The sequence below is a fragment of the Ictidomys tridecemlineatus genome, chromosome 7 (assembly GCF_052094955.1).
Source record: "Ictidomys tridecemlineatus isolate mIctTri1 chromosome 7, mIctTri1.hap1, whole genome shotgun sequence".
Taxonomy (NCBI): domain Eukaryota; kingdom Metazoa; phylum Chordata; class Mammalia; order Rodentia; family Sciuridae; genus Ictidomys; species Ictidomys tridecemlineatus.
This window is the reverse complement of record NC_135483.1, coordinates 56,499,311-56,526,462: the sequence shown is the minus strand read 5'-3', so window position 1 is coordinate 56,526,462 and position 27,152 is coordinate 56,499,311. Positions and strand designations below refer to the sequence as shown.

Here is a 27,152-nt window from a genome sequence, read left to right as displayed (position 1 = left end):
GAAAGTTACATAAATGTGGTCTTCTTCTTTCTTTCAAATATTGTACCATCCTCAATCTTCTTTTTGTTATGATGTGAGATGATTCAATACCTGATATGAGATGCAATGAGGTGAGGTGATTGATACAGGTATTGTGAGATAGTGTTAGGCTTGGACAAACATTGCAGTACTGCAATACTCAATATGATAACCAGGAAGGCTTGGATCAAAGAATGATTCATGTCCTGGATGGAGCAAGATGGCAAGAGATTTAATTATGTTACTCAGAACAGCATACCATTTAAAACTTATGAATTGTTTATTTTTGGAATTTTCCATTTAATATTTTTGGATTCAGTTTAACCACGAGTAACTGATGTTCAAGATACTTTCAGATAAGTGGGGAGCACCATTGTTTGAACTTAAATAAAAAAAATAAATTTCTATCCTATTGGGAGAAGCAAATCCAAATTACAATTCTGGTGGGAACAGAAAAACTCTGGTAAGCTTCTGCTTTATTCTACTGTCTTTGCAGAGGAAAAATGGCAATGAAAAACCTTGCCTCTACTACAACTTGTAGTTTATTATTCAAGTTAATTGATTAGAAATATTTAAATTGACTTAAAACTTGAGGTTATTCAGCAGTCATTATATATCTTCATAGGTTCATTTTTTTGTTATGAAGTTTACATATTTTATCTATTTCTTTATCTGTTTCTTTCTGAGCTGAAATTAGGTGAACTGGAGGGAGAATAAAAAGAAAGCCATCATAGAATTTAGTATTGGCTCCTATACAAGCATTTTGGATAATGAAGGAGTACTTGTCACGGTTGGTCCTAAATACCAAGAAAGTCATATTTTCTCCTGTTTTTTAAAAAGCCCATGACCTGAAGAGCTAAGATTCCTGGCCAGTAGTAAGTAGGTAGAAGTGTTGCTAACCACAATGAACAAACTTCACCCAGAGCCAGCTGCACAGATCAACCTCAGCTTGCAGGGACTCAATTTGCAAGAGGTCACTGTGTGAAGTCCACTGAGTGGTGTCATTCCTCAAGGGGAAACGACGTTGTCTCTTAGCTCTATGCTGGGACATTATAGCAGGGACATTGGTTCCACTTTTGCCAGTTGGCTTAGCTATGAGATATGACAACTGAAATTCTGTTTGGCAACTAATTGTAAAAGCTGGGTTTTTTTTTTTCAAAACCAGAAAAGGCACACTATTGCCTTATTTTCATTAAGCATGACTCTTTTGGATCCTGTATAACTCATGTGACAGAACACAGAATTTGTATTCTTATCATATTGCTTTTAAACTATGATTGCTAAGCCTCACCTTGACATTTGTGAACTTCTAGCATCTTGCTACAACTTGGGCAAAGAGTAGACAGGTTGAAAAACTTAGAATCCAAATAAAGAGAGAGAGAGAGTCAGCATAGATGCAAAGGGAACATTGTTAGCTTTTTGTTTCTTTCTCTCTTTTTGACCTCACAACCCAACTTATTAATTCACATATGGCAAAATCTTCTCTGTGTTAGGATCTTTGCGATATTTTGCTGGAGCATTTTCCCACAAGGTCTGCATGATTGACTGGTCCACCTCATCCCACCTAAAGAAAGAGGTCCTCCCTACTCCCAACCAGGCAGGCTTTTGCTCTGACCCCGTTATTCTCTATCTCATTAAAAGGATCAGCACCATTTCTCTTTCAGGTTTCTAATTTTAAAAATTAGTTTAATTTTTCCTTCTCATTTTCTTCTCACTTCTCACTTCCTGGACTCTAAACTTGTGAGAGTCACAAAAGACAGGACTGGATTTGTTTTATTCAGGGATACATACCTAGTGCCGAGTAGACTGTTTAACACAGATGGGTTGCTCAACAAATATTTGACAAATGAATTGATGTTTTCATTGGTAGTGACAGAGGTGCTCTCCATTTTTCCAAATCCTTTGGTGTTCATACGCACAATATGAGGTAAGTAAGTTTCCATGTTATGATTATTTAAATTTTCCTAAGTACAGATATGGGTTTTCTGCAATTAGTAGATTTAACTATTCTTACTTAGAGCAATAACCACATTGATTCCCATAGTCCAGTTGTCCCCCTTGTGTAAACTGATGAGATAGATGGTCATTAAGCATGACTCTTTTGAATGGTCTCTTTTATGAGCAAAAGGTATTTCTTGCACTACAGGAGTGGCACCCCCAAGTTATGAGCTTATGCATACATTGTCTCTTCCCCTTCTGAGAGAGTAATACAAACCAAATTTCCCTAATGTAATCAAAGTCTTTTTGGGTAGAGAAGGGGGAATTCCCTGGGTTCTGAACCTTTGGAATATAAATCTTTTCCTCCTGGGACGATGGGTGGTGGTAAGATTAGCCCCTCTGGGTTACAACTTCTGGAATATCTTATTGGTTCCAGGTTTGGCTTCCCTGTGAAATATAAATGCATACCTTCAGGGAGCTAAGTCATTTTCCTGAATTTGCCTGTGATCTATTCAGTCAATATTTAGCTTCCAAGATATGTCCTTTAATTTAGGTTCCAGGAAAATTTACTCAGGCCTAACCATGAAGAAAAAAGAAAATATGAACTTTCTGACAAGTAACTGCAGATATCTAATGCCATTTATGTTTTTCATTCTGTTGATTATTCACCCTGAAACTAGATTTTGCTTTTTAGTGTTTCATAAAGGAGTATGTGCATTGCTATATCACATTTAAAAAATATTTTTACAACTGCATTTTGCAATATAACTAGTTTCCTTTGTAATTGAGAGCTTTTCATTTTGCATTTTTGAGTATTTTGAGAAGGTGTTCGGAGATTTTGTCAGACTGCCAGCAGTGTCCAGGCACAAAAAATAGTTGTAAGTCTCTGGTCTAAGTATTAGAAATTATGTCTGTGGATTAACATTGATTCATATCTATTCTACATGTCCAGGACCATACCACATGCTGGCCCATACTGAATTTGTGGGTTAGCACATGTTCACTAATTAGCACTTAAGATCTGTAAATATACTTTATATTTCTAAGCATTTTTCATCTTGTATGATGAGAGTGAGCATATACGGGCTCCTTATACCCTTCTCTATCTGAGGAGTAAACTACATTCCACTCATACTGGCTGTGATATCCCCATCAGTAGGTTAAAAAAGCATTGTGTAGATACCTGTTTGGTTTGAGCCTCAAGAAGAATGCTGTGCTTTGTGGATGACCCAGAAAATGTCCCACATTAGCCTCCAAAGAAAACCACACAGCACATTTCTTGCTCTGTCTCCCTATTGGCTTTGAGCTTTGGTCACTGAAGTCTCATGAAGGGTGCTATTGTTTAGTACCATTTACAATGTCTCTTATAATATTATTTCTCTCTAATATGGCCAATAAATTACTTCTAATTCTACTCAGCCTTCTTCCAATATGAATGTGAAGACACACAGTGGTGACTGTGGCTCATTTATTTAAACCAAAAACATTCTATAGCAACATGTCATAACTAACAGAATACATTCTTTTTAAACCAGACAGTAAAAAAAATTAACTTTGTACAGGACAAAGTAGAGTGAGAAATGAGATTTGATAGATACATAGGAATAAAGAAATTATTCTATTTGATTAGAAGTAGAGATCCATTTGAGCCTTTGAGTAATGAATGGCATAATCAGGACTTCTGCCATGTAAAAGATGTTCTACATTATACAGTAAAATTTATCCTGCTCATTAACAGTTGCTTAGGTTTATTGATCAAATGTTAGTTAATGATTCAGGATATCTGTGAAAGCTGTATATTGGAATGTTTAGAAGGTTGTCTATATCTCCTAATGAATCCTGCTCTTTTTTCTCATCTTTAGTTATATTAATATATTATTATCATATTCAAGGGGGGAAATTTCCAGGGGAAATTGACAACTTATTATATGTTGTGAGTTTTCAATGAAACTTTCTTAGTTATTAATAGATTAAGCAGACTAAAATAAATAAAGACATTGAAAAGTTGAATAATGTAATTTACAAGCTTGTTTTTATGAATATATAAAATTTTGTATCGCAAATTCTATCATACATTCTACTGATTAGACATAGGATATTATAACAAGTGGCCAGGTAGTAGACCATGAAATAAATTTCAATTAAAAGAAATGGCATCAGACTAATCATGCTCTCATATTAAACACTATACATCAAAAACAAAAAGGTAAGTTTTAAAAGTTGCAATGTATTTGTAATTTTGTAAGCATATTTTAAAATAACACATTAGTCAAAGAAGAATCATGGTAGAAGTTTTAAAAAATTATTTAAAACTATGTATATTATAAATTAAACAGATATTATCAAAAGAAGAAACACAAATGGCCAAAAATATATGATAAATATTCCACATCATTAGCAATTAGGGAATGCGAATTAAAAGTACCCTGATATTTTATCTCACACCAATCAGAATGGCAGTCATCAAGGATACAAACAATAAAATGCTGGTGATGATGTGGAGAAAAAGAAACACTTTTACATTGTTGGTGGGATTATAAATTAGTAACTACTGCGGAAATCAGTATGAAGGGTTCTTAAAAGAACAGTCATGGAACCACCATGTGACCCAGCTATACCACTCCTTGGTATTTATCCTAAAGCCATCATACTTCAGTGCAACCTTCTCTATCCTTGACAACACCTAATGGCAAAACTATTTTAAAGAAATTATGTGGTATGGAATTCTAGCTGCATTCTAAATCTCCAGAGGCAAGACTGCCTAAAGATTAGTTCATCACTGCTTCAGTTGCATTATATTTTAGTTTGCCCTAAAGAATAGGCATCTAGGAAACAGAAGAGATTGGTGGAGTAGAGGAAAGGGATTAAGGGGGAGGAAGGAGGAATAGGAAAAGGGAGGAGCAGTAGAATGAATCTGAAATAAGTTTCCTATGTACATAAATATAAAATAGTGAATGTCACCTATAAGTATATCCATAAGGCACTAATTTAAAAAAAACTATAAGTAAATACAAGATAGATTAGTAGAGACAAGGGAATGGGGGAAGGCGGAGGGGAGGAAAAGGGGAATTATGGGGACTAAATTGGAGCAAATTATATTTCATGCTTTTATAATGATGTCAAAATGAACCCTAATATTATGCATAAATAAAATGAACTAATAAAAAAAGAACAGTCATCTTGGAAGAAAAATGAAAAGTTCATCCTCATCTTTAAAGAGATGTTGATTTAAAACCTTAGTGAAATGCAAAGGTGGCTTCTCTGACATTCGTAAGAGCACCAGAGTGACTCCTAGTGAAGCCAAGTCTTCATCTTGGAGCTGCCCAGAGCAGAGCGGGGTCTGCATGCTGAGTGAGGCGAGCCAGGGTGCAGCAATCTGTCAACCTGTGGCAGCCCAGGGTAGACCTGCTGCTGATACCTGGTCCACACAGCAACACAGCCTGGAACCCCTGAGCATCCACGGTCCAGTGCCCTCAACCTCCTGCTTTCCCATAAGCAGTTGGAAAACGGAAGTGGGTCAGACCTGAAAGGAAGTTCAGACTCAAGGACTAACCAAGACCCATAGTACTTTCCAATAGTGTTGACCTATGTGCTGTATAAACCCCTAGACTAGCACACATAGGTGGCAACCCTATAGGGTCCCTTCCTTTACAAGAGTTCCTTTTCTATTCCTCACACTTGAATAAATTCTTCTCCTCTCACCCTTTCCTTCTGTTGTCCACTGTGAGTATCATTCTTTAGATTTGTGAGATAGTAGCTCAGAAAGAAGTTGGCAGTGAGTTGCTGGAGTCTGTAGCAACTCTGGAGGGTGCAACCCGCCATTCAGAGTGGCAACATTGAGAGCTGTAACATGCCACTCAGTGATGGTGGAGGAGAATCCAGCTTTGCCAGCTGCCACACTGGTGGTGGCAGGCATTTCCTGCTGTGGTTAGCTGCTAACACTAATTCAGCCCTTTCTCAGCTGCAGAGCCTGCAGCTTGCACAGGGCCACCTACCAACAGAAGTGGAGCATTGAGTTTCCTCTTAAACTCTGGTTTCACTAACTGCAGGTGAGAAGGATGTCCATGTTTTATGTGAAATGTGATCTCAGAGGTAAAACACATAAAAGTCTAAGAGAGAAATTGCAAATTACAGTGGCTTATATAAAGAAGAACAAAAATTCACCCTTTAAAACTACATGGGGTGTATTAGTTTGCTAGGGCTGCCATAGAGAAACCACAGATAGAAACTCTTACACAAAAGATGCATATTCTCCATAGTCTGGAGGCTGAAAGTCTAAGATCAAGGTGTCAGCAGGATAGGTTTCTTCTGGGAGCCTTTTCCTTGGTTTGTGATGGCCATCTTTCAGTGTTCCCACATGGTCTCCCTTACAAGTTTCATTGTCTTTTTGGCTTTTCCCCTGTACTGGGGGTTGAACCCAAAGGTACTCTACCATTGAGCTACATTTTTTTTTTTTTTTTGGATACAAGGTCTTACTAAGTTGCTGATACTGGCTTCAAACTTATGGTCTCCTGTCTTAGCCTCCTAAACCTCTAGGATTACAGGCACACACCATCAAACTTGCCTTTAACCGTGTCTTAGCTGCCTCTTCTTATAAGTTCACCAGTAGTACTGGATCAGGGTCCACCCACATGACCTCAATTTAATTTAATGTTATGTCTTCTAGTAATTTACCCTATTCACACAAACAAAAAGATACATGGACAAGGCCTTCACTGGAGGACTATTTGAATAAAATAAGACTATAAATAACCTACAAGCCCCTCAGTAGGGAGTTAGTGAAATTACCTAGAGTATAACCACGCTATGTGGTTCTATGCAGCTATTAAAATGAAAGAGGGCTATCTTTAAGGTACATTAAATGGAAAAAAAGCACTATGGAGAAAAGTGCAAAGGACATTTTAACATTCATCAGAGAAAGGGTTGATACAGTTTCCTCTTTATATACAATGGGGAAGAAACCATCAAATTTAAAAACTTACTTAAAAAATGGAGGGAGACAATAAATTCAAGGGAACAGAAATAGGAACTAGATTATTTTTAATTTGACTTTTCGAATATGACATGTAATCTTGGCTTTTGACCTGTGTAAATATTTTACATAATTATAAAACAAAACAAAGAAATAATCATTAAAAATCCTATTGGAGGCATAACTTTACAAAAGTGAGCTCTTCCAAATTGTTTTTAAGACAAAGTAATTTTTTCATTCCTGGTGTACAAAAATAAATTTTAAATCACTTTCAGTGTTCAGGATCCAAACATTGTTTTATGTATCTTTTTAGTTTCTTAGAATCCATATTTCTCTCACCATTTATTTTATTTTTCCTTTAAGTCTTAAAATTTTGTTATCCAGTAGTTTACGTCAGTCTGGATTTTTCTGTACATTCCCATAATGTAAAAGTAAAAATGATTTATGAAATTCACAAGACAATTGAATATGTAAACATGGACTGGTTGTTTGATTGTAATTATTGCTTATTTTTTAGGGTGACAGTGTTTTATGGTCTTGTTAAAAGGAGCTACTTACCCATTTGTGGATCAAAGGCAAATGATGTGATGATGTCTGGGGTATGCTTTAATATAACTTGCATTGTGTTAAGTGGAGTTAAGTTGGGAATATTATGGACAGGCATTATAGTAGCTTGACTATTTTGAATAAGCTCAAATTTTGTGTGTTAGTTTTTTTGTTGTTGTGAAAAAATATCTGAGAAAAATCAACTTAGAGAAGGAAAGACTTGTTTTACTCAGAGTTTCAGAGGTTTCCATCCATGATCAGTTGGCACCATTCCTAAGGGCCTGAGGTGAGGCAGCAAATCCTGGGGGAAGGGTGTGGCAGAACAAAGATTAAATCCTGGCAGCTGGGGAAACAGAGATTGAGAGAGGGGGTAGAGAGATCAAGCTCAAGATGGGCCAGGGACAGGGATTACCCTTCCAGGTCACACTTCCAGTGTCCTACTTTCTCCAACTTGGCCTTACCTCCTGCAGTTCTCACCATGTCCCGATAATGGGTGTCAGCTACAAACCCATCAAGGGATTAATCCGCTGATGAGGTCAGATCCCTCATGATCCAGTCACCTCCCACGAGCCCCAGCTCTGAACATTGCTACACTGGGCACCAAGCCTTCAACACATGAACCTTGGAAGACGTTCCAGACCCAAACCATAACAATTCTTTATAATAAAAAAGTTAAAATGGAGCTCTCTTGAGTCTACCCACCTGGGTTTGAATTCTGGTTTCACCAGTTAGCAAATAAGTGATTGGGGACGAAGTATTTCCAAGTATTTTACTTTTCAGTTTCATAATTTCAAAAGTGAGGTTGACAGTATTATTGTTTCACAGTATTCTTAAAATAATTAAATCCAATACCTGTAAAGTTCTTGGAGCACATTCCAAAATGTGCAATAAAGCACGAAATAAGGATGTGAAGGCATTTAAGCAAGCAATAACTCCTATAATCACCATCTCTATAATTGTTTTCTTTAAGCTTTAATATTTAAGTGCTGGGCAAGAGGTGGTGTCTCTCTCAGAGATCCTGACCTGTGACAATAACTGAAACCTGGAACTTCTGGTGGCCATTGTTCTATCAGAGGGTGGCACAACTCACAGTAAATCAGGAGCTGTGTATGGGTAGCTGCGTTCTTTGGGCTCCTGGATTTAGGCATTCTTGAAGGTAGTCATGCCATTTGAACTTCTTCCCACATACTGGGTCAGTAAACTGTAAATTCATTTGCACTGAATTTCCAATACTAGCAAATCAAATTGTGCCAGCCATCCCACCCATTTTAACATACACTAAACAGTGCATCCACCCTCTACCTAAAGCACATTTCTGCTTACTATATTTGTCACTTAAAATCTGAATAAATCTCCCAGTTTTTTAATAAAAGCCAAACCCCTTGAAAGCCTTTTGACTTAGCATCCTTTTTTTTTTTTACTTTTAAATATTTTTATTTTTTTATTATTTTATTTTTTTTTTATTGATTGTTCAAAACATTACAGAGCTCAAGACATATCATCTTTCATACATTCGACTCAATTGGGTTTTGAACTCCCCAAATACATAATACAGACTCACTTCTGTTACATACTCACATTTTTACATAATGGCATATTAGTGACTGTTGTATTCTGCTACCTTTCCTATCCCCTACTATCCCCCCTCCCCTCCCCTCCCCTCCCATCTTCCCTCTCTACCTCCTCTGCTGTTGTTCAATTCTCTCCCCCTTTTTTCCCCCCACCCCCTTTAGCATCCTTTTTAACTTAGTCCAAATCTTCTATTCTACTTTGCCTACATCCCCATTTTTCCTTCTTCTGGATGAACTGAATGGCTTTTTTCTTGACCAGGTTGCCTCAGAGTAAGAATCTCTATATAATAATCTCATGAATCTATAGCATGTAAGATTTTGGTAACTTCAAAAAGTATACATCTCTGATATTTCAGTGTCAATATTATTATTAGTTTAAGAATTATGAAACTTAGGAATGCATACACTATCATCACTTCCCTTGTGCTTGGAATAAAATTCCATTATTGTTGTGCATAAAGCCTCACCTGATCTGGCTCCTTCCAGACCCTCTGATCTTGTTGTATCACATGCTTGTCCCTTGTCCTGTATGCTCCAGTCACATATTCTTTTCCAGTCACTGGTTCTTCATATTCTTCAGAAGAACCAGTTTTTCCTGCCATTGATTAGTTGTCCCCATTGTCTGTAAGTCTCAGCTTCTATTTATTCCCAAAGCTGGTGCCTGCCCATCATTTATGCTTTAGTTCTCAGATCCTTCTAGTCATGCTACCTAGACATCTCTTTACTTCTGCCTATCACATTATCCTATATTATTTTTATAGAACTTATAACTGTCATAAATTGTCATTTTGTTTGCTTATTCCTTGAATGCCTATTTCTGTCCCCTCCCCCTTCTAAATTTAACACATTGAAAGTTCTATTTGGTATTAATACTGCACTTCCATTACCTAGAACAGGGGCTAGCTAGCACATAGTTTGTATTTGTAGATATTTGTTGAATGAAAATTTCCTACACCCTTTATGAGATCATCTGTACTAAAAGAAGCCTATTCATCTATTTTACCTCAGTTATTATGATCAAATGTCATAATTTTTGCCCAGTTTGTGCATAGTAGATATTTGCTGAGTGAACTGTTTTCCTCCTATTACATTGCACCATATGAAATTGTCACTTTTATATGTCAAAAATGGTTGAATATGAGGTGGAGCATGCCTGTAATCCCAGTGGCTCAGGAGACTGAGACAGGAGTATCACCAGTTCAAAGCCAGCCTCAACAACTTAGCAAGGCCCTAAGAAACTTGGTAAGACCCCTGTCTCTAAATAAAATACAAAACAGGGCTGGCTGGGATGTGGTTCAGTGATTGAGTGTCCCTGAGTTCAATCCCCAATATAGCCCCCTGTCCAAATGGTTGAATATTGGCCCTTTCCTATGGTTCAACCTAAAATAGTAAGCTGTTTTCCAAAGAATTAACCTTACCTAGAGAGAATTCTGGACTTTACCTTTGGTTACTGGGAGGTGATTCCCTGGGTTTCTGGAATGTCCTGCCTGATGGGTATATCTTTGTTTACCTGGGAGTGCTGGGACATGCCCCATCAGTTATGAACTCTGCAGGAACTGAAGAGTAAAATTATTAGCTCAAACATTAAGGAAGATGTACTAAAGATCAGTGACACAGACAGTATGTGGTTGAGCTTTAATAAAAATTCGGGTACCAAAGGCTTGGTGGTCTTCTTGGTTGGAGTGCTCTGAGGGTACTGTCATACTTTGATACTGGTAAAATTATAATCCATGCCTCCACAGGGAGCAGATGATCAGCAGCTACACTTTCAGAAACTTGCCAGATTTTGTCCTGTGCATTTCTTCTTTAGGTTCATTCTAATTTTCAGCTTTGTCAATACTAAATGTGACAATAAAAATAGTAGCTTTAGGGAGTCATAGCATACTTTAGCATACTTTAGGATGCTTGTCAGGATCCCTAAATTTGTAACTACTTGGTCTGAAGTGAGGCTGCTTAGGAACCTTTGAGTTTGCAGCTGGCACCTGGAGTGAGAGCAGTCTTGTGGGGACTGTTCCCTCTGACTGTGCAGTTCACCAACACCTTTGCTCGTTTAAATACTTATTTATTCAAGAGTGAAGATTGTACTCATTTTTATTGCTCCCCAATGTCTAGCACAGAAGCAGCCCATTAAACTCTAGAGACTTTCTTCCTCTTTTCATCTATATAAATGCTCACTGGAGTAGACTGCTCACCCCTTTCAGGAAGCAATTAGACATTGCTGGTATATGTTTAACATTTAAAATGAAGTACTAAATTAAATGACACTAAACGCCAAAATCTACTGGATAGAAAGTTCTGTGTTAAGACTAGGCCCTGTTACTAGATGCAAAATCAACATCAAAGAAGATGGGAGTTGAAATGGCTTCAGGCATAGACAGAATGTGACATGAATCCTCACTCTGCAGGGTCTTTATCAGGCATGGAAAAATGGCTAAAACTAAAATTCAACTTTGTGGATAGAATCAGGCCTCTCAACATTCCTGATAGTAAATGAAATTTCACAAATTACCCCTGTTATCCCTAGTTCTCAAGGAATTGCCATCATCTCTTAATAACTCTTTAGGTGCTGTTTGAGTTAGCAAGTGATGGTTAAGTCAGGCCACACTCAAGTTTAAGATGACTTCATACAAAAGTGAAAGTGATTATCTTCCAAGAGAGTTGGAAATAAACATAATATTCCAAGTTTTTATCCTTTCTATAATGAATCTAAATTTCCATTCAGTTTCTTTTGGTCTGTTTTTATATTTCTGCTCACCCATTTGGTAACCTGCACTAAAATTAGATGATTTTAAAACATTAATGAAAATTAGAAGACTTTTAAAACATATTTAATGGCACACACACACATAAACTACACTATACTATTCCTATTCTACTAATGTAAAAGTAATTCATACCAATACTACTTGTAAATAAAATGAATAGGCAAATAGCTTATTGGAAATTACATCAGAGAAATCTCCTCCTTTAAGGCATTTTTATAACACAGAGTCTAAGATATTGAGAAATATTTAGTAATGAAAAGACGGTTTGTAATCCTAAATTTACACTTCAAAGCATAAGAATGAAGTGATATAAAATATTATGAATATGAATCATGGTCCCAGTAAGCTAACATCAAGAGCCAACCTTGCTATTTTCAAAAAGCTTAGAGAAATACTCTCTTGGAAAACACAGGTGCATGTATTCAGTAGCAATTCAGAGTCAATATACAGAGGGACAGGTTGAAATAATTTCAACAAAAGTTTGTGCCTGTCTTTGTTTCTCCATCCAATTCAAATGATAAATTTGAATCATAAAGTAGATAATTTGCATGATTATAAAAATTCCTGGAACACAAATGAATTTTATATCAAAGTAAAGTGGGTGTATGGCTGCATGGATAGTGCCATGTATTGCAGATATGGGTCCCTAGGAATTAGCAAATTCATTAGTTAAGAGTAAGAATCTTCAATATATGTAAATGTTGAATTTGGTTGTTATGATTTTCATGGTGAGTCTCAAAAACAGACATGTTGACATACTTCTACTTTACATCTCCCAAATATCATAAATCAATTCTTTGATTTCTTTACACTTATTTTTTCCCAATTTGTTAGGCTAGAACATAAAAAAGTTTATTGTGATCTTTAAAAGAGTAGATTGAAACACGTTTCAAGACCTTGAAAGTTGCCAATGGGTTATGAGACCAATGGGAGAAAGTAGTCCAATTTATGGCTCGGTATTAACACATAAATATTAATGAGTTCAAATCATCTCCAAGATGTCAAAAATAAGAGAACTATTTGGAAATATTTTCAAAATGCATTGTATTGTGCTGATTCCACGGTGAAACTCTTTAAAATTTAATGAAAAGCAGGCAAACACATTCTCCTAATGTGACCCATGAATCTGGTGCATAATTGCCCAGAGAAAACTGCTTCTGGGGTTGCCTTCTTGTTTCTGATCACTGCTTTCTGGAAATTGAACTTAGACTCAGGGGTAGACTCCCATGGATTTTGTCTGTAATCCCTGGCTCCTTCCACATAGCCAGTTGAACTGAATATAGATATCTGACTCAAGCTGGACCAAAGGGGTATCCTAGTAATTATAGAATTGGTAAAAAGTGACCAGAACACTGAAGGTAGTGGGGGATGAGTTTTGTAAATGGCAGGAATCTTGGGAGAAGACCAATAACATTTTGATACAGAAATCCTTAAACCTTCCCTTCCTAAATTATCTTTTCCTTTGCTTCCAATGGATACTTAGAATCCTTCCAATAATTGTTTTTATCCCAGTCAGAATAAATTTTTGTTTCTTGCACTGAAAGAAACTAAAAGTTAAACAAAGATTACATTAGGACCCAAATATTTAAGAAAAGTAAGAGATTATCCAAACATCCCTCAATACAGTGGAAGATGGGTCTGTCCAGGCTGGGGACAATTGCTGCTACAGCGGAAGGAGAGCTAATTTTCTGCTACCAACCAGGATAGACTATGAAGTGGATATAGGTGGAAAGAAGGAGCAACAGGACACTTCAAACAGTAAGGACTGTAAACAATGTAAGAAGTTGTGGAATAACATCCAAGTCAAATTCATTTCTTGAGTTTCAAATAATTTTAAAATTCAAATTATTGCCTATGCTTTTTGTTGCCATAGATCCTTAGAGTGCTTTGATTTGAATTTTCTAGCTATAAGGGACCTTGGAGATTATCTGGTACAATTCCCTCATTATACAGATAACGCAAGTTCAAAGAGTTTAAATGGCTTGTTTGTTGAAGATCTTTAGCTATCAGTTGTAGCAAAGCTATTACTTAGTTGTGAGTTATGATTTTCACACTAATTTGTTTAATTTTTTTTTCTTTTGGTGGTACTGGGGATTGAACCCAGGGCCTTGTGCATGCAAGGTGAGGACTCTACCAACTGAGCTATATTCCCAGCCCTTAATTAATTTTAATTAGTATTCACAGTGCACTTTGTTTTCAATTCATATTAATTTATTATTTTCATGATTTTAAAAAATTTAATTTATTATAGAATCGTGGATATACTTGTATGCTCCCTGTATGCTCCTTCTTGAATTTATTTAATTTCTTCTTCCCATGGTGAGTTTTCCTGTTTATCATTTCTAATACGTGTGTGTGTGTGTGTGTGTGTTACCACACACACTGTATGCCAATATGCCAATAAAATATATAGTCTAATTCTTGCATGTTTAAAAATGTAAATAAATTATAACATAATTCAACATCATGTTTTAGGTTTAACCAAATGATGCATATAACTGTTATTCATTTTCATTGTATTGACACATGGCAATGTATCTACTCCCTTGTTGATGGACATTTAGATTTCACTATTAACACAATGCAACAATAAACATCCTTGAGCATGCCCCCTATGAAGTGACAAATTGTTTAAGTACTATTAAATAATTCTTCTTTTTCCCCATTGATTTTTCAGTGGTAGCTCTGTCATGTCAGCTCTTTCTATGTGTGTACATTTGTTTGAGAATTCTCTATTCCATTGGTCCACTTCTTATCTTTGAGACAACACTATAATAAGGTAATTACTGTAGTTTTGTAATAAATCTTTACATGTGGTAGTAAAAATTCTTCCAATACTTTCTTTCAAATTGTGTTGGATCTTGGGATATTAGGTTCTTTTTTTTCATACCTAATATTGTTTTCATTAATGCCATCTTGATTTTTTTGCTTTCTCACTTTTTCTCTGAAAATTTAGCTTTTAATTAATTATGAAAAATAATATCTGTATATTTTCAAACTTTGACTTTTCTTCATTCTTTCTATTCTTGCTTTCTTTAAACCATGAATTGAATTTTGCATTATAATAATGACTAAAAAATTTAGATATTCTGTTTGACTATTTAAAATGTTCTGTAATACTTTTATGGAGTATTTCTTCTTTTATATTTTCAGTTCACTTTTGTATGTGATGTTATTTTTGATAGATTTACTTTTGAGTATCTATTCAATAATTCTACCACTTGGCGTTACTGAGTAATTATATATATATAATATATATAAATAGCTGGTGACTTTTCATAATCATGAATTTCTTAAACCCTTGTCTATTTTGAAATCATCACAGCAACCCCCTTTTCAGTGAACTTTTCTCATGGGAATTCTTCATGGCCTGGGCTGAGAACATTTTTACTAGAGATTTTTTTGTCTATGCTTCTACCAGGCATTCCAGTACTATTGTGGGTTTGGAGCCATTTTTATACTAGTGACTAAGGCTTAAGATTCTTTAGCCACACACGAGTATGTAAATTTAAACCTCCATCCACACTGGGACAAGTCTTTGGTTATAAATTTTAATAGATGTTCCCTTTTTCCCAAGCCCCAAACTACACCAAGACAGGGAAATCATCCTCATGTATTTCTGTGCCATTGCATATTTTTTCTCTTTTTCAAATTTTCTCTGACATTACATTTTTCCAGTCAGTCCCTGATTTGCATTAAGAATATCAGTCCTATTCCTTCATTTTCCTCATAGTTCTTGTTTCTTATCCTTTTAGTAGTAATAAAATTTTAGACTCTCATATTATTGAGCCAGCATATACCCAGAGCTATGGCAGAAATATGTAGTTCCTTTTTCTGCCTCATCATTATCCCTTTGGGATTCTCTCCCTCCCTCCATCCCTCCCTCCCTTCATTCCCTCCTTCCCCTCTTCCCACTCCTCCTCTGATATTGATTTAAAATTTGCATGTTAAAATATGTTTGTTGTATTTCTGGGTGTTTTGGAGTGGGAGCTAATTACGTTTGCCATATTGTTGGAAGAAAAATCAGTATTAAAACTTTAGCATATTGACAGGTTGCATACTTGTAATCCCAGAGGCTTGGGAGGCTGAGACAGGAGGATCACGAGTTCAAAGCCAGTCTAACGGTGAGCCTCAGCAACGGCGAGGTGCTAAGCAAATTAGTGAGACCCTGTCTCTAAATAAAATACAAAATAGGACTAGAGATGTGGCTCAGTGGTCAAGTGCCCCTGAATTCAATCCCCAGTACCCCCCAAAATATATAAATAAATAAAATACAATTTTAAAAGGGCTGGGGATATAGCTCAGTGACAGAGCATTATCTTCTCTAACTCCATCCATTTACCTGCAAATACCATGATTTTATTCTCTTTTATTGCGGAGTGATATTCCATTGTGTATATATGCCACAGTTTTTTAATTCATTCATCAACTGAAGGGCATCTAGGTTGATGCCCAAGCCCTTTTGAGAGCACATCTTACCACTATGTGTCCTAGATGGTATGCACAGCATTGGATTTATTTGCCAGACTGGGTTTTGGTCTTGTTTTTGTCCCATCTCTTCTTCCTATGCCCCCGATCCTCCCTTTTGGAGTGGGAATGTTTATTCTGTGCCATTGTATATTGTATATATATAACTAATTTTAGATTTTTGCAGGGGTTCATAGCCAAGAGTTTATATTGAGTCTTAAGTGAGACTTTGAACTTGGTCCTTTGGGTAATGCTGGAACTATTAAGATTATGGGAACTTTCAGAAATAAACTAATATATTTTGCATTGTGAGATGGGCATGAGCTTTTGGGGTCCAAAGACAGATGTTATAGTTTGGATATGAGGCATCCTCCAATAGCTCCTTTGTTAATGCAGGAATATTCAGAGGTGAAATGATAGTTTATGAGAGCTGTAAACTAATCGGCCCATCCTAAAGAACTAACTCTGGGGTAACTTGAGGCACATGGAGCATGGCTGGAGGATGGGTCACTGGGAGAATGCTCTGGAAAGGTTCATCTTCCCTGAAGTCTCTTTCCCTTCGTCTTCTTGCTTCCTGGCTGCCATGTGGTGAGTAGTTTTCCTCTGCCATGATGTTCTGCCTCACTTTGGGTCCAGAGTAAAGGAGTTAGATGATCATGAACTAAATCTCTAAAATCAGGAGCCAAAATAAACTTTTCCGCCTCTAAATTGTCCTTGTTAGGTATTAGGGCCACAGCCACAAAAAGCTGGCTAACATAGTCTACTTAACAATCTTTTATTTGTGCTACCTCCAAAGCCTTAACTGTTTTTAGATACACGACACATGCACATACACACATGCACACATGCACACATGTGCATACACACACACACACACACACACACACACACACACACTCCATATCTTAATTTATCAGACCCAAATAAGAAGTGGTGAAAGTATACTTTCTTACTGAAAATTCCTCAGTTGGGTTTTCTCTGTTCAATTTTCTTATACTCATGTTCAGGGCATTCTTGCTACCTTTAAAACTTTTGTCCTAGATTTCTCAAACGAAAGTAGACTTAGTTAAATGAGTACTTTTCCCATAATAATGTATTTTGTGAGTAGGATAGTTGCATTTCAAGAGAACACCTGACAATAACCCATACTAACCCCTAGGGACCGAACCTGGGAATGGGGTGATTGAGACACACTGGAAGCTAGGTGGGGAGATACTTTGGATTTTCAAGGCCTTAATTCTTCTTGTAGCACCTCATGTCTACTTCTGGGCTTCCCTGAGAGCCCTACACCAAGGTCCCTTGTGCTCTCCTTCTATATTCACTCTGCTGAGGAGCTCTTTGACTTATAGAGCTTTAGGTTTAGATTTCTCTCGTGACATCAACTCCAATGCATAGAATGAAATTGAACTTTGTATTTTTTTTATTGTTCACTTTGTTTTGTGTTTGGGTCCCACTTCTGAGGCCATAACTTGATTAAAGTCTAAGACCTGAAATTAAACATAATAATATATATTTATACAATTTCAAATATGCTGAAATCCAGACTTTCAGACCTCAATAAACTTGGAGATGATTACTCATTTAGAGAAAATATTGAAAGAGACTTCCTTGAAACAAGTGAGTTTGCTGGTGATGATAATGGAAATATTCATGGTTGGGTTGTGTGTATGTGTACGCCCACACAGGGGGGCAGGGGTGAAGAAGTAGCAAAAGAAGGTTGTATGCAAACATGGGGAGTCCAAGTGACAAAATAAGCAAATTTTCCAAATGTTCAAGTAAAACAGAAGAAGGGCTGCAGAGAATTCCAAGTAGCATAAATTCATCAAAATTTCAATATTTTGTTTATTTATTCATTCATTTTTTTGGCCCATTTATCTATTAGAACCCCACTGGACACTAAAATGAAAGGCCACTTTTGCTTTTGAAGGGCTTTGAGGCCAGTCAGGCCATGAGAGTTCAGAAACTGGGAAGCTGACATTGATACAATTATAGAGACACTGGGTTATTCCCTGTATGGGCTGAGGCACCAGGAGGAAGTTCACAGGGTGGCTTGAAGGGAGGAGTACAGTGGGGCGGAGTGCTGGTACATCAAGAGAAGAAGGAGATAGGCACTGTGAGTGTCTTGCTGGGAGGGCAGGGCTGTCTGATCTGGACCTTGGTTTCTAAACGCTGTTTTTAGGTCAAGAGCAGATAGTCAAGATTTTTTTGTTGTTGTTGTTGTTGTTAGTCTAGTACAAAAAGGTTGCATAGAGTAAACTTTGTCAAAATTAAGGAAGTCTTATTTCTCGAGAATAGTTCCTATTTAAAAAGTCTTGGATCATCTTTGATAATGTGGTTGGTCTATAAAATCCAAACATGTAAGATTGATTTTTATAACCCAGGACCTGCTGTTCCAGGGGGCCAGCCGCAGCACTGGTTCCAAGCCAGGAGTCCACCTGCAGCTAGGAACCTTACTTTGGGCATTCTCTTCTCACTGTTCTGGGCACTTCTGTGTCTTGTGCTTGCTCCTCACTCTGTACACATTTAAATATGCCCACATTTCTGCCTTTCAAGGATCCCTTCAATGGCTGCTTTCCCAGCCTCACATTCAGACCTCATTCTCTCTTGTCTTCAGTTACAAGCCTCCTAACCTTGGCTCCCAACATAGTCAATATGCCCTCCAGGGTCACCACTGGTATCTGTCTCTGCTTGTCTCAACTTCAGGGATTATTTGTAACAATTAACTATTTTTTAAAATCCATTTGAACTGCTTTCTCCCCTTGATTTCTGTGATTCTACACTTTATTGGATGTTTCCCTTACCTCTCTGCCAATTCTTTCTTGATTCCTAATACAGGTGAAATAGTCATATTCACGGCTGTGTTTCTCCTTCTTGGTTCCTTTACATATATTATGCCTTTCCTAGACATGAGTCAAATGCCTTTTTAAGAACATATGCTCAAGATGAACCTGGAGGACATTATGCTATGTGAAATAAGCCAGACACAGGAAAACAAATACTGCATGATTTCACTTTTTTTGTGGATTCTTAAACAGTTGTACCCATGAAGACATAGAAGAAGGGACTGGGAGTGAGGGAAGTGGGAAAATTTAGTCAAAGAACCCAAACTTCAAGATGAATAAATTCTGGAGACTTAATGTGCAACATGGTTGTTATACTTCCTAATAATGTATCATATACTTGAAATCTATTAAGAGGGCAGTTATTTTTTATTTTGTGGTACTGGGGATTGAACCAGGGGTGTTCGACCATTGAGATACATCCCCATTCCTTTTAATTGTTTATTTTGAGACAGGGTCTCATTAAGTCACTGAGGCTGGTCTCAAACTTGTGATCCTCCTGCCTCAGCCTCCCCAGTAGCTCGGATTACATGAGTGGACTATCGTGACTAGCAAGGGAGTAGATCTTAAGTGTTCTCGTCACATACATGAGAAAAGTCACTGTGTCATACAAGAAAAGGTCAATATATGAGATGATGGATATGTTAATTATCTTTACTGTTGTTATCATTTCACAATACATACATATGTGAGAATGTTATATTGCATATCTTAAATATATGCAATTTTTATTTGTCAATCATACCTTAATAAAGCTGGAAAAAATATGCTCAGTCTAACTAAATGAAATAATAGATTTACCTCCCCTCTCCCGCCAGACTGGAAATTCAACCCAGTGCCTCAGGCATTCTAAGTAAGCACTGCACTCCTGAGCTGCTGGCCTCAGACACACACACACACACACACACACACACACACACACACACACACACCCTTTTTTTTATGTTGCTGACACATGGCTATTTTCTTCCAGATGAAAATACCTTAAGCATAGATAGAGCTTGTGGCATTCAGTGTGGTGCAGGCTTTGCATAAACTGCCAGAACATTTCTTGAGGTTAAGGATGAGTCTTGCAATACTCCTGCATCTCCTTCCTTGAGTTCTAGATATTACAATTTCAGAAGGAGGTATTAGTGAGCTTACACTAACAGCTGTGGTCAGTTAACAGAGTGAGAATTAAACAAAGGAATTAGGAACTGGTGATTATACAACTAAATAACTTCAGACTTGAATTTTGGTTACATTTATTTTAATTAAAGATCTGTGAAATTTTCAGTTTCACATAATATGAGAAAAATCAGGCAAAATTGAAGGGAGAAAAGACTGTGAAACAAAACACATGTTGGCTTATAGTATTGCATCAGAGATTTTAAAATTAAAAGTGTTAAGCAGTCTATTTTAAATAAGTTGGATTTCTCCTTTAAGACCCAAAATGAGAAAATACTTAAATGAGACTACAAATTAGATTAGTGCTAAGGATCAGATATCTTTAGAAACATCCTAAAGGCTACATATGTGCTTTATTGTCTCTATATTTTAAGGGCTGCTCTTACTCACATTTGTCAGAAAGTAGAATTTGCTATTTCTAGACAAGGAAAATGAAATCTATTAGTTTGATTCTGGGGTTCTGAGGTATTTTGGCAAATTTCTCTTTGGTGTCATAACACATTTTCCTTTGTGTACTTTGGGGTGTCAAGTTCAATGTCTTAGTCAACAAGCAAGTCTTTTGGGGATCTATACTAAGCTGCAATGAATCATAGGATAATCGAGTTGGAGGGGAATCCAAAATAAAATTCTATCTTCTTCTTCTTCCAGGCAAAGATATGAGAATCATGCTTCATCCTCTTTCCAAAATTTGAAAGCAGGAGACAGAAATACTCTGGAACACAGGAACTAAATACTTACAAGGTTAACCATTGAAACTGTTTATTTCTTGTCACCTTTTTTTGCTGGACTGAGATCTGTAAGTGAATTTAGGTAAAGTTGTTTCCTTTTCTGCTTTTGCAGGTTGTATTCTTTACTGGATCAAGATCTATCAGTAAAAATAGGTCAGGTTGTTTGTTTTTGCTTCTTTTGCAAACTGCATAATTCCATTTAAGAGTTGGCATGTTTAGCCTGAGTGATTTTAGCAGTTCCTTCCACAGTGTCATCGTGTTACGAAAGGCAAAGGCTGTCCTAGAGAACTATAGAAATATGCAATCACTGCTGAGGTTGAATAGTCCACCTTCTTTTTTTTTTTTTTTAGTATACAAGTTTATTTAATTTTCATTCTTTCAGGCACTGATCCTATACACACACACTAATTTACCATTTGAAAAAATACTATCAAAACTTTCTTGATTATTTTGTTTTACTTTACTTTTTTTTAAAATTAATGGGACAAAAACTGTCCTAGGAAAAGATACCATTTGACATAACTTCTAGAAACTTCTTATATGAACAGACTAAAATACTTTGTAGTCACTGCAGATTTTAGTTTGAGAATCCATCAAATCAGACATAATGATGATGGAAGATGGTCTTGGATTGTATGGTTATCTCATCATTTGGCACAGAGGGATGGTCAGGGAGGGTTATTAAGAAAGTTTTTAAAGGGAATTTTAAAGCAGTTATCCCTTAAAGATGCTGTCTTTAGGTGCAAGAAAACTTCACATTTCAAATAAACTTGTGCAACAAAATGGCAGACACTCTCTTGACTCAGCTGACTGGGATAAAACCTGTCCTCTCCGTGCTGAAGGGCTGAGTTACTATGGCAGGATTGTGATCCAAGTTGTGGATTAGAGATGATTGCAACACCCATATCATGTAGTCTTTCAAGAAAGTAATTTTTTGCCTTTGTACTTTAACATGTAAATAGCACAGAAAAAAAGCCCTGTCATAAGGTCCTTGGGCAACGAGATCAGCAGAGAATAATGAGACAATGGAAAACAGTCCTTTCTTTCTCTGCTGTGATGTCTCTTTTGGCTGCTCATAAAGTCCAGAGATCGGGAATTTGTAGAAATGCTGAACTATATTTATGATGGGTTCTGGAGACTAAGTCAGAGAATATGGGGTAGCTATTTGTTCACACCAAAAAAGATACCTTGAAAGAAATTGTTAGGAATCTTCTTTTAGAAACAACTCATCTTGTAATACAAAACCTCTTGAAATTGCCAATATGGCAACCTGTTTTACAAATCCAAGTGAAATTTGGCATTTTTTCAAGTTACAGTTTGAAAAACTTTAAAAAAAATCACTTTTAGTTTAAAAAAAGATAAAAGTGTTTATTTAGCAATTACTGTGTGCTGGGCTCATATAAAGAAATTGTGGTATATTCATTTGGTGAAATGTTATTTGGTCATATAAAGAATTATACTTTTGATACATGCTTCAACGTAGATGAACCTTGAAGATAGAAGTCAGGCACAAAAGACTACACATTATGATTCCACTTGTTTGAAATTTCGAGATAGGTAAAGTCATAGAAACCATAGAGACAGAGAATAAGGTAGGAATTACAAGGGAGTGGAAAATGACTACTAATGGCTACTAGGTTTTTGTGGGAATGTGGAAATATCCTGGAATTAGGCAGCTTTCTGCTGTTGTGGCAAAATACCTGGGAAAGTCGATTGAGAGCTGAAAAGGTTTATTTTGGCTCATGGTTTCCAAGGTTTTAGTCTGTGGTCATTTAGCTGGGTTGCTTCTAGGCCTGTGCTAAGGACTACCTCAGGTTGGAAGTACCTAGTGGAGGAAAGGTGCTTGCTTCCTGGCAACCGGGAAAGAGAGAGACAAAGAGGGGAGGAGAGGAAAGGAGAGGAGAGGGGATGAGAGGAAGGGGCTGGGTACTAGATGTACTATTCAGGGGCATGTTCCTAATGACTACTTCCTCCAAATAGGCCCCAACTCTAAAGTTCCCATCATCTAGCTATAGCCCATCAAGCTGTGATTCTATCAATGGATTAATCCATCAATGTGGTCAGTGCCCTCATGATCCAATCACCTTCCAAAGGCCCCACTTTTGAGCACTACTGCACTGGAGACCAAGCTTTTAACACATAAGCTTTTGAGGGACTTTCCAAACCATAACAATGGTGATGGTAGCACAACCTCATCAATAGACTAAAAACTACTGCATTATATACTTTAAAAATGCAACATAAGTGGGATCCTCTGTGATACAGCTCTTGTGAGCATGGATGAGGTCCTGGGTTCGTCCCCATCATGTAAAAAACCCAAACAATCAACATCATGAAACACCACATCTATATTGAAAATGAAACCTTTTTGCTTGGGCTGTCTTTCCACTTTATTAAATAAATGTTCAGCTGAAATGAGAAAATAATAATTTCATATAGGTGGATTAGGTATAAATTAATAGCTTGAATACAAAGTAGAAAGAAGTAAATAGCATGGAGGTGAAACACACCAAAATTCTGTCAAGCTTTTTTTTTTTGGCCTTGTGTCTTTCAATTAATTATTAATATCAATTAATAATTTTGTTGCCAATGCCAATATAATTTTCTCATTAATAAAATCATTCCATGAAATTATCTTAAAGTTGATAATTACTGAATCTGAGAAATGACTCAATGGAGTTTATTATTCCATACAACAAGAATTTCACCTGTTTCTACGTCTGGGTGAACATTTCTGTAGTAGTAAATTGATAGTATTGCATGGTTGAGGAAAGCATGATTTTCTTAAGTAAGCTGAAGTATTTTACTTTTGTACTTTTGTAATGGAAGTAAAATCTGCATCTGTGAAACACATGGGTATCAGGGAGTATAATTCGATGAGTTTTGATAAGTGTAATCACTCCCTGGGACCATTCCTTCACCTTACAAATTTCCTAGTTTTTGGCTCCCATATGAAGCCACTGTTCTGATTCTTGTCACTTTGATTTGTTTTGCCTATTTGAACATTTCACAAAAAATAAAACATGGTTTGTCCTCTTCTCTGACTTCTTCTGCTCCACATAGTTTTGAGATTTGCCAATGTTGTTATGTTTATTGATTGTTCTTCTTTTTTGTTGTTGAAGAGTGTTTTACTATAGTAATATGCCACAATTTGCCAACCTGGTCTTCTGTTGATGGACACTTGGACATTAGTTTGGTAATTCTGGAATGCTCGATTACTTGTTCTCACACAAGTGTTTGTTGTGAACACAAATTTTCATGTATCTTGGCTTTCACAAAATTATCTAACAAGAGTTTTTGGAACTGTTATATCAATTTACGTTCTCCCCAGCGGTGAATGAGTATTCTTGTTGCTCAATATCCTCACTTACATTTTGTTTTGTTAGCTTTACTTATTTGAGCCAATCCAGCAGATGTGACATGGTATTTAATCATGGTTTTCTTTGGCCTTTCCTAATGTCCAACGACCTGAGAGTCTTCTAAGGTATCAATCACTTGAGTATAACAAGTACAACAATATGCTTGTCATGACTCTTGCTTATTTTAATAATTAACTTATCTGTTATTTATTCATAAAAATTCTTTATGTATTCCCCCCAATTTTTACCACAGCATGCAGTCTCTCTTTTCATACATTAAAGTTACATCTTTTGATAGTAGAAATTTTAATTTTGGAGAAGTTCAAGATAACATTTCAAAACTTTTCAGTGAAAAATACTTTTTATTTATAATCTAGTCGGAAAACATCTTTTAATTTCAGGCTACTATGGTTTGGATCTGGTGTGTCCCCTGAAAGCTCATGTTCTTGAAGACTTTGTCTCTATGACAGCAATGTCCAGAGGCAGGGCTTTTGGAAAGTGACTGGATCATGAGGGATCTAATATCATCAATCACTTAATTCATTTGATGGACTAATAATCTGAATGGGAGAAGCTGGGAACTCTAGGCAGGTGGGGCATGATTGGAGGAAGCAGGTCACCAGGGGACGCCCTTCCTTCCTTTCTCTCACCCTGCTTTCTGGCTGCCATGAGGTGAACAGTTTTCCTCTTCCTTGTATTTCCAGGATGAAGTTCTGCCTCAGCTCGGGCCTGGAGCAATGGGGCCAGCCACCTATGGACTGAAACCTCTGAAACCGTGAGGTGAGATAGAACTTTCTTCATCCAAGTTGTTCACGTCAGGTATTTTGGTCACATCTGGCTAATACAAAGCCAGATGTTTATTTACATTTAATAAATTACTACTTCCTATCTGTTATTTGGGTCATGTATTTTTTTTTAAATTCATCTTTCCATTATTTCTGGAAATCAAATTTTCAAACTTGTAAATCTCTAGACTAATCGAATTTTTTTATCTATCTATCTATCTATTTACTTATTTATTTTTAGCATTGTACTTAATCAATAGCTTATCTTAACTATTTTCAGTATATATATGCTAAATATAGTATACAGAGTATTTGTATTACTTTTTGCTTTCTTTAGAGATTAGAAATGGCTTTTTACTTGTCATGGGTTGTTTCAAATTAATATCGCCACACCCCATGTAAAATGTAAGATAATTTTTTAAAAAATTATTTATTTATTTTTTACATACATGACAATAGTGGAATACATTACACTCATTATTACCCATTTACAGCACAATTTTTCATAACTCTGTTTATAAACTATATTCATGCCAAATTATGCCATTATACATGTACTCTCTTTTTTTGCATTACAATTCTTAATACGCATATATACCACAATTTATCATATCTGTTTGTATACAAGATATGTTGACACCAAATTCAAATCTTCATACATGTATTTTGTATAATGATGACCATCACCTTCCTCCATCCCTGCTATTCCCCTTCCCCCTTCCTTTCCCTCCCACCCCTCTAATAGTATAATTCTATTTATATCTATTATTTTTGCATATACTTTATATCTACATATGTTATATATCACTTTTAAATGTTTAACATTACATGAATTTATTAGTTTTCCTTTAAATAAATTAAAAGAAAAAAAGGAGGGTTATTTTATTTAAATATATCTTTGTCATTTTTGGTTCTCTTTTTTCTGTAGATCTGAATTTCTATATGGTATCATTTATTTTCCACTTGAAGATTTTCTTTTGCATTTCTTTTAATGAAGACATATTGGTAACACATTCTTTCAGTTCATGTTAAATATATGCTTATTTCACTTTTTTGAAAGATACTTTCAATGAATTCTATATTTGTTGAACATAGTATATTCTAGGTTGACAGTTCATATCATTCTAGCAGGCATTTGAATTATTGGCTGATCATATTGGGTTATTGGTGACTTGGGTTTTCACTTTATTAGGGCACATCTGCTTTGGTTTTGTTGTTAGTGTTATAGTAAATCACTTAGCTCTGAGACATAGACTTTCACTCACAAGGAGTGGGTCTACAGTTCCAGTAGAAAGTCCAAGATGCTTTTAACTGTGTAACTCATTCTTTAAACTTAATTTGAAAAACTTAATGATTTACATGTGCGAATTAAAAAACAGCTCTACTGGATATATTATTGGGAAATCTCAAACATCATTTTTGATATAAATTTACCATTATCAATAAAATGGGGACAGAAATTATATCCACTCAGGCTATGTGAAATTAAAAGACAATACTTATAAAACACTTATAGAATGTAACACATTGGAAGAGCCCAATAAATGTTAGGTCTTATCCATTAGTTAGTTAATTAATAATTAATTAATTCAATTGCCAAAGATTTGTTAAATCATTGATTATATGCCCGGGCTATGCCAGTCACTAGAGATGTAAAGGTTTCATTCATTAAAGCAGTAGCCTTTGCATTGAAAATTTTGGACATTTGCATTGACTTTTCCATATGACTAGGCAAGATTTGATATTACTGTCCTTTAGCAAGCCAAATTGAAATCAAGAGGTGTTTTAGTTCCAGGTTTGTTACTCTCTCCTCATATGATTTTGGACTAGCCAAGATTTCTTTCTTTAGCTCTCAATTTCCTATCTATAAAACAAGACTATTTCACTAGGCTAATGGAAGCCCCAGAATTAGAACAATTTTAGTCCTACTATGATGTTAATTGAGAAATTAGGTCAAAAGATTAGTAATTTTTCTCCTTTACATAGACTCTGTTAA

The 27,152-nt window shown here is 36.1% G+C and overlaps 1 long non-coding RNA gene across 1 annotated transcript in view; it reads left to right on the top strand.

Annotated features, from left to right (window-relative positions):
- LOC144365473 (uncharacterized) overlaps nucleotides 1-25,266 on the top strand; it is a 30,279-nt gene extending 5,013 nt beyond the window's left edge. Inside the window, exons 2-3 of the long non-coding RNA XR_013423947.1 lie at nucleotides 20,933-21,025; nucleotides 25,076-25,266. This is a non-coding gene — a long non-coding RNA (uncharacterized LOC144365473). The remainder of the gene's footprint in view (nucleotides 1-20,932; nucleotides 21,026-25,075) is intronic.
- The last annotated feature ends 1,886 nt before the right edge of the window (nucleotides 25,267-27,152 follow it).